This window comes from Amblyomma mixtum, chromosome 3 (assembly GCF_055824585.1).
Source record: "Amblyomma mixtum isolate Tamu chromosome 3, ASM5582458v1, whole genome shotgun sequence".
In the NCBI taxonomy this organism is placed as follows: Eukaryota; Metazoa; Arthropoda; class Arachnida; order Ixodida; family Ixodidae; genus Amblyomma; species Amblyomma mixtum.
The window spans coordinates 185,242,746-185,257,506 of NC_143014.1; the positions used below are offsets into that span (position 1 = coordinate 185,242,746).

The 14,761-nt window shown below is 48.8% G+C and overlaps 1 protein-coding gene across 8 annotated transcripts in view; it reads left to right on the top strand.

Moving 5' to 3' along the window:
• The window catches only part of LOC149352982 (very long chain fatty acid elongase 6-like), a 165,240-nt gene that overhangs the window by 121,788 nt on the left and 28,691 nt on the right, over positions 1 to 14,761 (top strand). The window contains exon 1 of one of the 8 annotated variants that reach the window (XM_089582187.1): positions 11,846 to 12,161. The exons of 6 other annotated variants lie outside the window; for them this stretch is intronic. The gene's annotated coding sequence lies outside the window, so the exon portion shown is untranslated. Of the gene's footprint in view, positions 1 to 11,845; positions 12,162 to 14,761 lie in introns of those variants that run through there. One more of the 8 variants, XM_089582182.1, reaches the window with a different exon arrangement.

Here is a 14,761-nt window from a genome sequence, read left to right on the forward strand (position 1 = left end):
CGTCTACACTGCCTTCCTGCCCTGGCGTCCACGGCCTTCGACGGCGGCACTGCTGGCTGTGAGCTGAATCTTTTCTTAATTCGTTTTAAAGTTAAACGGCGTTTCGCCGGCCCCACTCGGTATACCCTTTTGTGGGAACGCGGTCACTTTTCAGCCGTAGGGCAGTTTTAAGGAGGGGGGGATGTGGGGATACACATGAATCCCCTGCCCCATTGTAACGGCCGCGCGTAATTATCACGCGATGCTATGCGCGCGCCGTTCGGGAGGTTTTGCGAGGGAGGGCACTCTCGCCACCCCCGCTTCCTTTCGCTCCCCGCCGCGGAGACTTTCCCTCTTTCCCCTCTTACAACGGAGAGACCTCCTCTCCACAGCCCGGGAGGAGACGCGATTCTCCCGAGGCTCGCTCGTCTTCTGGCGGGAGCCGTGCACACGCACGGATCGGAGATCTGCCACGGAGACCGCTGCCCTTATCGCCCGGCCACCGTGTGTGACTTGACCGCCGCGGGCCGTGAGCGAGGAACCACGCGAGGTGAGCGGAACCTACTTCCCCCACATTTTTGCGTGCGTTCTGCCCTTTGTGTTTTCCACCCCCGTACGCGAGCGGAACATCCTCGCTCGTTACGGCGGTTGTATTGTTGCTGCTGCACTGTATTGCTCGGGAGCAATAAACGCTCCTCCGAGTAGCATACTCGTGTTTGTCCCCTCTGGCCCGAACCCGCCGTGGTTGCGACCTACCGCACCGCGGGTTGGGGGTCACAGCTCTGACTGCTAGGGCTGGCACGCTGGTGCTAGAGAGCGACAACTGCTTCTAGCCCTTTGAGCGTTACTACAAGAATAGACCCCCATAACGGCTTTCGAGCAGTATCTTTTTTTTTTTTTTTTTTTGCAGAGAGCAGTGTGCGTCGATACGGACGGTATATGGGTGGCAATTTTTTCTCGCAATAAGCAAAAAAAAAAATGAACAAATACGCGGGTTGTCGCTTCGGGCTCGCCACCAAAAGCTGTGCGGCTAGATCCCCGCTCCTATATGCGATTTTTCATTTCGCCGAGACTTCCTAACTGCTTGGAGCTCTGCCCCGTCGAGAATGTTCTCTTACAGCGCGTTACTGCCTCGATTCGGAAGTTGCCGGCGCTCTTGGAAATGGGGTGAAATATAGGTGAAACATTTGCTCCTTATTTTCTAGACCGCCATTAGTTCTAAGAGTGCACATTTTCATGTGGCGCAGTGCCGCAATAATGTATGTGCTTAGAACGGGATAGAACTTTTATTGGGTAGCATTATAACTTCAAAAAAAAAAATGAAGTCTATAAAGGGATTGACTGACGACTTCAGACGCAAGAAGCCGATTCGAATAAGAGACAAGCAGCATAGCGGGCCATCAGACGTGGTTCTTCGATCGTTGCCGCTGAACAGTGGAAGCTGTCGCTTTGCTTGTGCGCGAGCAGTCGACATTTCCGTCTCCAAACCTCCGGAGTCCGCGTGCGAAGAAAATAACTAGCGCTCTGACTTGCGTCTAACGCAATTATGGCTACAAAACAGCTTTGGAGCCGGTGTTTGTTTCCAGCGTAAAAAGAAGAAAATAAAAATAAAACGAATGAACGGATATACCGCTAAAAGAGAAGATGTGTGCTTTCTTTTTTTTTTCTGTCTCTCTGAAAGCTTTCATATGCTGGTGGGTGCGCTACCCACGGTAGCGCCGCCGAATCTTTGTGGGGGAAGATGTCGCGGCGTGAGGAGGGTCCATAGAGAAGAGTGTTGGGAACTGTGTCGAGAGCAAAATGCAATTGTGTTAGCTGCTTCAGTTGTCGAAGAGCGTCTCGAACCTCTCTTTACATTTTTTTTTTATTTCTTTGCTGCAGTGAACGAGCTCAGTTTGGGGGGCATTGCATTGCTTGCTAATGACTTTAGTTTCAAACGTGTGCCAGACTGTAACTGCTTCAGGGCAAGTAAAGCAGTCTTTCTTAATGTGCGTCCGAATACGCTTACCGGTTACCTTCGTCAGCGTGTTTGGTTTGAGCATTTTATGAGCTCAAAATAACTTTGCCTGCCTCGACGTGCCTTCCCGTGCGTGTCTGCGCGTCCACGGGCCGTGTCGCAGTGCGGCGTTTCTGTGGCGCGTTCCTGGGGAGTCCTCAATAAAACTGTGCGCCCCTCGCCGGGCGATCCCGTTTCCCTGGAAGCGAGCGAAGCCGCTGGAATGCTCCCTCGTTGCCTCACATGGCCTGTGACGCTGTCGCGTGGCCGTTGGAACTTGTCCCGTAGCGACGCCTTTTCACTTCGCTTTCTGTGCAGATAAGTTGTTACCACTGGTTTTTCGAAACAGGCTGGCTTGCCTTGCGAGGCACAGCCGTACATGGTTAATTCCATCTTTTCGTGCGGTAGCTTCTACTAGGCGCATTCTCCGATTTCGGACATACGTACGTATGTACAGCCTTTGTCAAAAGTTTGGAGCCCAAGGGGATTGCCTCAGAGCCACACGGTATGGTTCGTAATGCATCTCAAGCGTTCGAACTTTCCTGTACGGGAGAGAATTTCTGGTCCTGCCTCCTCCGTTGGATAGGACTTCCACAGATGCTACAGGAGTCCCAGTGCAAGGCTTAGAAGCAAACACTCTGGGCTCCAAACTTATGGCAAATACTGTACGTATGTACAGTCTTTGTCAAAAGTATACAACCCAAGGGGTCTGCTTCTGAGCCCTGCAGCGCGGCTCCTCTTGCCTACTCAGGGACCCTAATCTCACGAAGGCGGGAAAAACTAAGTCATCAACCCTCACTAGCTTAGGACTGTCAAATTTGCTTAAAGGTGCACCGAAGAGGAATATGAACTCGTATTTTTACCGCTGGGACTCGATCTATGTTCCGAGCGTTCTTGGAAACTTCGAATTATTTCCCTGTGCGGCCGATGTCCCTAATTTAAATCGCATTAACGTCGTGCTCCCGCCTTTTTTTTTTTTAATTCCCCGCAAACGGTGGGAGTAGTCGACCAACCTTTCACCCAGTCCCGTGGCGGCTTGCCGCTCTGCCATCGGCGGAGTGATACGTAGTGATCGGCGAAAGCAAATAGTCTTGCGTATTCTTATTTGCGTGGGCCTAATTTGCAGCTATGTAGTCTCCGACTACACCTATTTATTCACGGAAACCTAGAAGAAACAAAATAAAGCGAAATCAAAGCCTCCACGGAGCTGGCTGAAAGGCACTCCATGCGTTGGTCGACTCCTCCCACCGTATGCGGGGAATTCAAAAAAAGCGGGAACCGGACGTTAATCCGATTTAATTAGGGAAATCGGCCACACAGGGCAATAAATCGAAGTTTCTAAGAATGCTGGGAACGTGTAGATCGAGTTCTCGCGGCAAAAAGACGAGTTGAGATTTCTCTTCAGTGCACCTTTAAGAGCCGCGCTACACGGATTGGACGTAAGCCCCTTGGGCTGTATATTTTTGACAAAGACTGTACATACGTGCCCTCCGGGTAACGGTCTTTAGGCCAAAGGCCTTCATGGTAGAGGCCTGTAGGTGAAATGCCTTTAGCAAGGGCCTTAAGTGCCCAACGTAACTAGTGTGCTACTGCACGATATTCCGCGCTTATCCATGCTAAACGGTCTGCTATTTTTGTTTTTACTTTAATAACGCCACCTCTGGAATTACAAGGGACAAAAAAAGAAAGATTGGTGTTTTGTGCGCCAGTGAAATAGGAGTAGCAGGATTCATGGCCGTCTGTTCGCGCGAGCATGGTTTATTTTTTTCGCCCAATTGATTTTGTATGAACCTGTATATTTCCCAGAAGCTTCATTAGAAAGCTGCAGAACGGCCAAAGAGAGTGCCAGTGGCGGTTTTTTTTTTTTTGCTTTAATCATATCGCTTTATTGCGAACGATCTTAAGCGCTGTGAACAAATTGCGCGAAATCCACGGTGTGCGCAGCTATGAGCCTTGACCGCCCAGCTCTTCGCGTCGGCTTTCGCGTACCGGCCTCTGTCATCACGCTAGCCAACCGCGGTTGCATCAACGCGCGCGCGCGCAAGCAACCACCATCTTGAGCTCCTTTATGGTTGCGCGCGTCCTTCGCGGCGCGGAGAAACAAAAAAAAAAAAAAGCTGTTAGAACGAACCCGTGTTTCCACGAGTTGCGGCATGTGGGATTTCTTCTGACGCTATACAACGCTTTTCCACATATCTGCGACGGTTTAAAGGTGCGTGGTTATTCTTTAAAAATAATTTTTACTAATCATTGTGAAATAGCATGATGCAAGACTCACTTATGCTTGTTGTAAGTGATTATTGTCAATGTTGTTGTTTGTGCTTCATGTCCGCAACATGCGCTATTTATTTTTTTTATTTAACCCTCGTTTCATATGACACGGGATGTTCTGTACAAAAAATGTGTGTGGCAGGCGATGGCTTTCTTGTCAAATTAACCCATACGTGCGGAGCCTCCGGCAGCCTTGACGCCATAGGAAGCATAAGAGGGTTCTCACGCAGCTTCCACCCTTTCCGTTCGATGACGTTCTACGTCACACCTGCGGTAACTCAGGACGTTCTACGTCCGCCGCTTATGAACGTGGGTGGCGCTAGTGAACACTCTCAAGGTTAGGTTACTTGTAAACATAAATACCCCCGAAAGCAGAAGATTTGACAGCCGTCGCCGTAGCTCAGAGGTAGAGCACCGGACGCGTAATTCGGAGGTCGTGGGTTCGGATCCCACCGGCGGCATGTGGTTGTTTTTTCTTCTGCTTTTCTAATCATTTAGCTTTAAGCGATAACGTATTCAGTAATATTCTAAATTGATCAACACCACAAAATAAATAAATTAATTAAAAAAAAATCCCCTGTGCCCCTTGGTTTCTGTGACTGTTGGTTTCTGTCATATATATATATATATATATATATATATATATATATATATATATATATATATATATATATATATATATATATATATATATATATATATATAGTAGTTGCAGGAGGTCTTGTCGTTCAATGGGCCAGGAAGACTTGTAGAAGAAGGGGTCACAACCTTGCAATTATCTTAGTTTATTACCGACAGTTTCGGACGGAGGACCGTCCTTCCTCAGGGTATACACAAGAATGAAGACAATTTCTCATTTTCTACGCAGCGTGCGCAAAGGGTGAGGTGAAACCACTCTCTCTCCCGTTAGTGGAAAGGGACGCAAAGTCAGTATAAGCCGCAAGTGCTCCAGTCCATTTAGGGGAAAGAGGGTGACGGTTGCGAAGGACAGGGAAGGGGGAAAACATATATGCACAAAAATATAAAAATAAAGGAAGCAAAAGTAACATTAAAAAATAAAAATAAATACAGGAAGGCAACGGCGGAGGCTTGGGTAACAAAGCTATAGAAATAGATAGGGAGGGAACTAGTTGCTTCTCAGAAGGAATGTTTCGAGAGAAGCTCCCTTCGGTGTGGGTGGTGAACCCAGCAGAATTAACACAAACAATATTCTAACAAGGAAAGTACAAAGCAAAACCACAAATAAAACAAAAAAAACACAAAAAGAAGAAAGAAACAAGCGCACGCATGCATGTGTACAGTGTATAACATCACAGAACGGACCGCTCCCCAGCGGTGCAGGTGTTTTGGACCGTTGTAACGTGAGTTACGAGTCAGCCACAACATTTAGAGCTGTTTAAGACAAGCCCGTTATCGCCACGGCGGAAGCGCGGCGCCGCGGTCGAGGGAGGCAGGGCGGCCGGCCAGACGCCGTGCGGGAACCCGATCCCGCAGCCGAGTGCCGCGGCGTCCGACCCACAGTAGGCCATTCCCTTCGTGCTTTTCGTCGCGAAGGCATTCGAGTACAGACTGGTTTTTCAAAAGAAGGGGCCGAAAGGACGGGTGAGAAGGAACCTAAAGAGTAAATACGTTCAGAAAAAAAAAAATTAAGAAAAGTAAGAATGGGGACGTGGGACCCCGCAGAGTGCAGGCTTCATGGAAGAGGAGGGATTCCAGACGTTCAAATTGTTCTAGCTAGTTAGGCTTTTGAGGAAGGTAAAACTGCCCAAGTTTTCATTAATTCCATGTGTTAGTGTCCGAAATTTGTGTATGAAATACGACTCTCTTTGTTCTCTTTGGCGACTTGTTTGGAAACCCGATTGGAGAAGGATGACGTGAATGTTTTCGAATGCATGCTGGGGCAGGCACAGGTGCTTAGAAAAAGGAAGATTTGGCAGCGCGTGAGTATGGGCCTTGTGGTTGTTAAAACGCAACCTGAACGGTGTTTCCGTTTGACCGATGTATTCCATGCCACACACGCTGCAGTGTAGCATATACACTACGTTCGCGCTGTCGCAATTCAGGGTTTCCCTAATCCTGAAGGTGAAATCGGAGAATGTTCCTTTAGCGATGGTTGTAGTCTGCATATGACTGCAAACCTTGCAACGTGGCTTACGGCACGGTTGACATCCAGGACTCGGGTTGGAGTTGGGCGTTGTTTTGGACTTAACTAAAATGTCCCTCAGGTTCCTACTGCGCCGGTATACTGCTCTTGGTGGTTGTTTAAAAATGACAGACAAGTGACTGCTTTGCTGGATAATATTAAAATGTTTTACAACCACAAGGCCCATACTCACGCGCTGCCAAATCTTCCTTTTTCTAAGCACCTGTGCCTGCCCCAGCATGCATTCGAAAACATTCACGTCATCCTTCTCCAATCGGGTTTCCAAACAAGTCGCCAAAGAGAACAAAGAGAGTCGTATTTCATACACAAATTTCGGACACTAACACATGGAATTAATGAAAACTTGGGCAGTTTTACCTTCCTCAAAAGCCTAACTAGCTAGAACAATTTGAACGTCTGGAATCCCTCCTCTTCCATGAAGCCTGCACTCTGCGGGGTCCCACGTCCCCATTCTTACTTTTCTTAATTTTTTTTTTCTGAACGTATTTACTCTTTAGGTTCCTTCTCACCCGTCCTTTCGGCCCCTTCTTTTGAAAAACCAGTCTGTACTCGAATGCCTTCGCGACGAAAAGCACGAAGGGAATGGCCTACTGTGGGTCGGACGCCGCGGCACTCGGCTGCGGGATCGGGTTCCCGCACGGCGTCTGGCCGGCCGCCCTGCCTCCCTCGACCGCGGCGCCGCGCTTCCGCCGTGGCGATAACGGGCTTGTCTTAAACAGCTCTAAATGTTGTGGCTGACTCGTAACTCACGTTACAACGGTCCAAAACACCTGCACCGCTGGGGAGCGGTCCGTTCTGTGATGTTATACACTGTACACATGCATGCGTGCGCTTGTTTCTTTCTTCTTTTTGTGTTTTTTTTGTTTTATTTGTGGTTTTGCTTTGTACTTTCCTTGTTAGAATATTGTTTGTGTTAATTCTGCTGGGTTCACCACCCACACCGAAGGGAGCTTCTCTCGAAACATTCCTTCTGAGAAGCAACTAGTTCCCTCCCTATCTATTTCTATAGCTTTGTTACCCAAGCCTCCGCCGTTGCCTTCCTGTATTTATTTTTATTTTTTAATGTTACTTTTGCTTCCTTTATTTTTATATTTTTGTGCATATATGTTTTCCCCCTTCCCTGTCCTTCGCAACCGTCACCCTCTTTCCCCTAAATGGACTGGAGCACTTGCGGCTTATACTGACTTTGCGTCCCTTTCCACTAACGGGAGAGAGAGTGGTTTCACCTCACCCTTTGCGCACGCTGCGTAGAAAATGAGAAATTGTCTTCATTCTTGTGTATACCCTGAGGAAGGACGGTCCTCCGTCCGAAACTGTCGGTAATAAACTAAGATAATTGCAAGGTTGTGACCCCTTCTTCTATATATATATATATATATATATATATATATATATATATATATATATATATATATTAGGGGTGTGCGAATATTCGAAATTTTCGAATATTATCTTTTTGGTATTCGTATTCGATTCGAAGTCCAACTATTCGTGTTGTCTCGAATATTCGACCCGACGCGAATATTCGTATCTAGCCGAATATTCATTGTGAGCACCGGCGTTCATTTCGGTCCGTAAGCCCTATCGACTGAGACATAACAACATGGCGGCGCCCAGAGCAATGCGCATTCCTTCCTCCAAGGGCCATGCCGTAGCTGACTGCGCTGGTGAGCTTCTTTGTGGCTATGCCTGCGAAGCTGGTATAGTCAGAGCGGTGCACGAAGTACCTCGCAATACGTGCCAGTTCAGTGCCAGGTGACAGGGCATTTTCATTGGCTGGAGGGGTCGTTTCAGATAGAAGGGAACTACTTCTGCCTGACCATGTGGAGCAGCGGGTTTTCCTTCACAACCTTTTATCTGCATCCCAGCAACGCGCGTTCGTGCTGATGGCAAGCTAGCCTTAATCACTGCTGTGTACCAGCCATCTTCTCTGATATTTCCACTCTTCTAAGAATAATGTTCGAGACTGATACTTTTTGTGCAGCCACACACACCTTTTGTGTTCATTTAATCATCGATAGTTGAACTGTGGTGTTCTTGGGTGGTAAAATAAATGTTTTGTAGTGGTTAAATGCGTCTGTCCTTGATTAGTCGATATTCGATTCGATATTCGGAGCCAAGTATTCGTATTCGATTCGTATTCGAAGAATTTGATATTCGCACACCCCTAATATATATATATATACGAGGGCGGACCCAAAAAAACGGATTTTTTCTATAAAAACTTTATTTTTTAACTCTTGCACAAAATTCCTTCAGTCACCTTCAAAGTACTCTCCATGAAATGCGATGCACTTGTCAAGTCTTTTTTCCCACTGTTTGAAGCATCTCTGGAACTCTTCAACTTTGATATCGTCCAGTGCCCTTTGCGAAGCTGTTTGAACGGCCTCCACGTCACCAAAACGCTTCCCATTTAGACTTTTCTTCATTCTCGGAAAGAGAAAAAAGTCGCACGGGGCTAGGTCTGGTGAATATGGAGGGTGGGGAATGACAGTCCATCCCCGAGAGGCCAAATAGTGGGTCACTCGTAAGGCCATGTGTGCGGGGGCGTTGTCGTGAAGAAGGAACCAGTCACCCGATCGCCAAAATTCCGGGCGTTTCCTCCGCACATCCTCTCGCAGACGTCTTAAGACTTCCAAATAAAAGTGCTGGTTAACAGTCTGGCCAGGCGGAACAAATTCTTGGTGCACAATTCCGCGAACATCAAAAAAGACAATGATCATTGTCTTCACATTCGACTTCAACTGTCTTGCTTTTTTTTGGTCTCGGAGTGTTGGGAGACTTCCACTGGCTTGACGCTTGCTTAGTTTCTGGGTCATACCCGTAACACCAACTCTCATCACCTGTAATGACTTTGGTCAAGAAGTTTGGATCACTTTCAATCTCTTTTTTTAAGTTCCGGATCAAATTCAATCGAATGTTCTTTTGATCGTGTGTGAGAATGCGAGGAACAAATTTAGCGGAAACACGCCTCATTAGCAACTGCTCAGTCAAAATTCGCTGACACAAAGCTCCAACTCACACCTGTCTGTTCTGAAATTTGGTCGATCGTGAAGCGACGATCTTCGTTCATTTTCTGGCGGATTTTTTCAACGTTGTCATCGTTTCGAGACGTTGAAGGATGCCCAGAACGATCACGGTCTTCGATACTGATGTCACCACGTTTGAAGCGCCCAAACCACTCGAAAACTTTTGCGCGGCTCATAGCATCCTCTTTAAAAGCCTGTTGCAACATTTGGTAAGCTTCCGTTGCCGATTTTTCAAGCAGGAAACAAAACTTCAAGCACACTCTTTGTTCTTTTAAATTTGCCATAATGATTTCGCAGGCGGAACAAAATAACTGCAAGCGAAACACAACACTACGCTGAAATGTTTACCTACAAACTTATGTCGTCTGAGCAGCTGTTTCGTGAAGGTCTATGCTAACCCTATCTCGCGGTGGAACTTTCTACTACGTATACGAATGGCAGCGCGCTCTCAGTTCGGTTTCTTTTGGGTCCCCCCTCGTGTGTGTGTGTGTGTATATATATATATATATATATATATATATATATATTACACTTGGGAGTTCAGAATCACTTTTTATTTGACGGAAATATTCTTCTCGGCACCAACTTTTGAGTCTTTCCGCATGTATAGAACACTGGGACACTGGGCTGCCATCCGCACTGTGTATTGCGTGCGGTAAAACTTTAAACATTTTATCATCGACTCTAATGTCGCATTTTTCGTCGCGTGTGTTGGTTTTCTTGCGGAATCACAATCGACACCGTGGGGTCTGCTCACTGCTTTTAGAGGAGACTGGCGATTCTTTCTGAGCGCATACGACCGCTGCGCTTGCACATGAAACGTTTAGAGCCTTTTGAGTCCATGCTAGCGTGCGCAAGCTCTTATACAGTGAGCATTCGAAGTTACTCCGCAAAAACAAAAAAAGGTGTCCGACATATAGGATGCTTGGCATATATGGGTCAATGTATTATCCTGGTTCTAATTCTATCGTTTCAATTCTTTGACTTCACCTACCGCGGTGGCTCAGTGGCTTTGGCGTTCCGCTACTGATCCCAAGGTCGCGGGTCCGATTCCGGCTGCGGCGGCCGTATTTCGATGGAGGCGAAATGTCAAACGTCCTTGTGCTGTGCAATGGCAATGCACTTTAAAGAACCCCAGGTGCTCAAAACTAACCGGGATCCCTCCACTGCGGCGCCCCTCATAGCTCATTGTCGCTTCGGGACGTTAAACCCCACAATTATAACTATTCTCTGTAGTTTTCTTTTTTGGCGTTAGCGTTAAATTTCGACCGGCCGCGGATTTCTCGCGTGAGAGCGGCGCGATAATTTAACACCGTATGTGGCCTGGGCGATTGGTAAAGCTTATAACCCGATTTGTTGTTGTTATTATTATTATTATTGTTGTTGTTGTTGGTTTTGGTTTATGGGGGTTTAACGTCCCAAAGCGACCCAGGCTATGAGGGACGCTGTAGTGAAGGGCTCCGGAAATTTCGACCACCTGGGGTTCTTTAACGTGCACTGACATCGCACAGTACATGGGCCTCTAGAATTTCGCCTCCATCGAAATTCGACCGCCATGGCCGGGATCGAACCCGCGTCTTTCGGGGCAGCAGCCGAGCACCATAACCACTGAGCCACCGCGGCGGACCTGCTATTGTTGTTATTGTTAAGTAGTAGTAGTAGTAGTAGTAGTAGTAGTAGTAGTAGTAGTAGTAGTAGTAGTAGTAGTAGTGCATTTGGTAGTGTACGTAGTGTTACTGCTGCAGGTAGCTTATCGAACAAAATATGGATGACTGTCATTGGTTCAGCATAAGAGTCATGTGTCTTCATGCGCTCTTGGGGCGTTCGCAGCTCGTTGTGCCTAGAGTGCTTCCTCCTACTCCCTCCTCGGCGCCGCAGTGGTCGGCGCACGGCGTTACATTGGCAGGCAACGAGCGCTGTCGACAACATTGTGATTTTTATGAGCCGCTGCCGCGCTGCCATCCTGTCAACTGTATTTGAGAACAATAGCATTCCATGCAAAAGTGTTTTCATTGTACGCAGCACTGCCTACCAACTTTGGGGTCCTTTCCGGCGACTGCTCGTCGTGGACGCTTTAGAGCAGGCGAAGGCCAAAGCAGTTCCTTTTGTTTTCCTTCTTTCTTGTCGTGAGCGAGTGAGTAGTACTGTCGCGTAATCCATCCATCGCTCTGGCGCGTCTCTCTCTCTCTCTCTGTTTCTTTCTTTATGTACCCTCCAGTCTGACAACCAGCTGCGCGCAGAGAAAGGGTTCCCTGCAGTGGCGGAGAGAGCGGTGGACGGTGAACCGGAACGCTCTCCTGCTGCTCTCCCCTGTTCTCCTCGGGCGTTTTTTTGCTCGCCTCCTTGGCGGGAGAAGGTGTTGGAAGAGGGGTGGCAGGAGGGGCAGCACGGCGTTGAGAGCGGGGTATCAGCCGGCGGCGACTTGCGGCGCGTGACGTCAGCCGCGGCGGCGGCTCACGCGATGCGCTCCCTCGCGCCGCCTCCGGCCCCTCCGCTATCGGACCACGCGGCCGATTGATCAGCGCGCGTTTACGATCCGATCCGGACATTTGGCCGCTGGCGTGCGATCGCGCCGCACACCTGTGGATCCGTGGTTCGCGGTTTGCGGGTCTGACTTTCGGCGACTGGATCGCGGCGGCATCTCTGGATTCGCGGCTCGCTCCACCGTCGGCGTGCACCCGCTGCATCGGACGACCCAACGCGGGGATACAGCTCTCTTATCGTGAGTACGGCGGCGCTGTGCCGACGACCTGTTGCACGCACCTTCCAGAGGGGAAAGGAGGGCTGCGCTCTGGCGTTCCCGCTGTCTGTCGCCGGAATGTTTTTCGAAGGTTGCTCTAGACCATCGTTAGGCGTTCGAGGCGTATACGATGCGTCCAATGCCGTTTTCTCTCGCGCTTTCCGAACCTTCGCTTGCTCGTACAAAAGTGTCTCCTTGTAGATTCGTTCCCGACCTTGCAGTGCCAATGTCCAAAAGGCGGGTATTTACTGAGCCGCGAGAGTGGACAATACTGTGGCGGGGCAGAAGAGGAAATGGAAGTAAACATCGCGACCCGGGCGCCACTGAGTACAACGGGCTGGCAAGAGTTGATAGTCGTTTGAGCGACTCGGTTCATGTCGCGTTTCTTTTTCCCTATCTTCATAGTTTTGGCTGTTGTTTTGTGTGGTTACATCTGCATTGTACAGGGGCAAAGCTTGTCAGAAGCCTTCTTGGGAAAGTACTCCGACACGTGCCGGCTACTCCAGACATTAGTTATCGCTATCGCGTACCTCTCGAGGGCTGGCAGTCATCGGATGCTTGTCATTGATTTTTTTTTTTTTTTTTTTTGCAGTGAGTAGCGCTAACTTTGACGAAACGACTTGGGACAGGGGTCCCTGTCCCAAGTCGTTTCATCAAAGTTAGCGCTACCCACTGCAAAAGATGTTATACCAACTAGCCCCAGTCGTCGGTTTACTGTCACTGAAGCACACGGCCGATTTTTCAGTGCAAATTCATCAGTGCGGCAGTTATTTTTTTTTTTTTGCCGTTCCTTCTTCGGGTCTTTTTATGCGCGTACATGAACGCAGTAACGCTAGAACACGACAGAACTCACTCACTTAGCGTGCCCAGACATCACAACGTCCGGGTGTAATCGAGTTACGCTGGAATCGCGCGCATGTCGTTGAAGAGCAAAGGTTTTATGCTTAAAAATCATCCGTCCAAGGTACGCATGCAAATGCATAACCTTTAGTTTCGCGGCGTGCTGTCCTGCTAGTTGTGCACACCTTTTCGCCTTCTTGTGAGATGATGTCATTCATTTAGTGTGGTCCGTAGCTCGCTGGCGTCCAATGCGCAAATACTCCAGCGCTGCAGCGCAGAGTGGTTGCGGATTTGACGGTGGCGTAATTATTCATCAGCAAGCAGCTTCCCGAGTATCTCCTGCATCCGAATATACTACCTGTGTAAATCGTGTGCAAGGTAAATGGGACGGTAAATTACCTCCTCCTAAAGACGTCTTTTATATCGGTATATGCGCGGGCTGAGGCAAACTCGCTCTAGCGCTGTGCTTCATTCACTACCAGGCTTTTGTCGGAGCTTGCGCCATCGTCGTGGTGCGCGAACGCACCCACGTGACCTGTCCTTTTTTTTTTTTTCGGTCCCTTCGTGAATTGTGCCCCTTACGTCTACCCCCCACGGTCCGCTCGCTATAAATCACTCGTCGGGCAGCCGAGTTCCGCTTCGTGCGGAAATCGATGCCGTCGCCGTATTATAGCGTGCCTGCCTCCACTCTGTCCGGATGTCCCCCCCTCCACTCGGCGTACAGTGGCGCGTGAAGGAGCGGGTGCGCCTCATTGTTTCATTGCGTCGGTTTGTTCTCATTTTCCCTGCACCGAACGGCCGAGAATACCGCCGCCCGACACGACAAAGTTGAGGGTGGTGAAACGAACGTCATTACGCGTTTGCTTCCACTATTTCTCGCACTGCGTTTCTCCAAAGAGCGTGCGGGCCCAAAAGACCCGCCGGGCGTATTGAGTTGGCCTCGCCTCCTTGTATACCCACTGCGCAGTGGTCTGTTGTTGCTGGAAAGCTTTTTTTTTTTCATCTTATTTACTTTGGTGGAGAGAGAGAGAAAGTTGACCTTTTTTTTATGGTAAATGAAATGCATGGAGGACTCTTCAGAGTGTAACCTTCAGTGCGGGGCCTTTCTGGTGTAACCGGGGGTACGAGTGTAACCTTAAGTAACTTGCTCAGAGCCTGTTTAGGGAAACCTCGAGCAGACTTTACGCCTATTGCTCGCTAGTCCCCGTCTAGAAGGGTCCTATTAAATCTGACTTTACATTCTCAAGCTTTAGTGCTGTTGTGAAAGAACGGCTGCTGTATACTCTTTACGCAGGTACCGTCCTCGCTAGTTTTGTGCGTGTGCGACAAACTCGTGATCGAAACGATAATGCTGTCTGTCCAGCGCAGAGGATATACTATAACGCCGTGAACGTGTCGGGTGATATATATGTTTTAGGGGAGTGCTCTTTGAGCTTCCATTCACGACTCGCTGCGCGGCGCGCTTTTTCTTCTTGCTCGATCAAGTTTCCTCGGACCATTACTTTCCCAGACGCGGCACGGTGCTCCTTGGCTTCGGGACTTTGTTTCGCGCGTCCAGAGATCCTTGGGAGACGCGCCAACGTGCTCGCGTCGTGACCTTTTCTTGGTTCACCAGAGAACGAGGAAGCTGGCAGGGTTATCGTGAACAGCGCAGTAAACAAACGGACCAGGCGCGCTTTACCGCGGCCGTGAAGTGCTTGATTCGCTACTTTCGTGACCTTTATAAGTTCGCCCTCTAATCC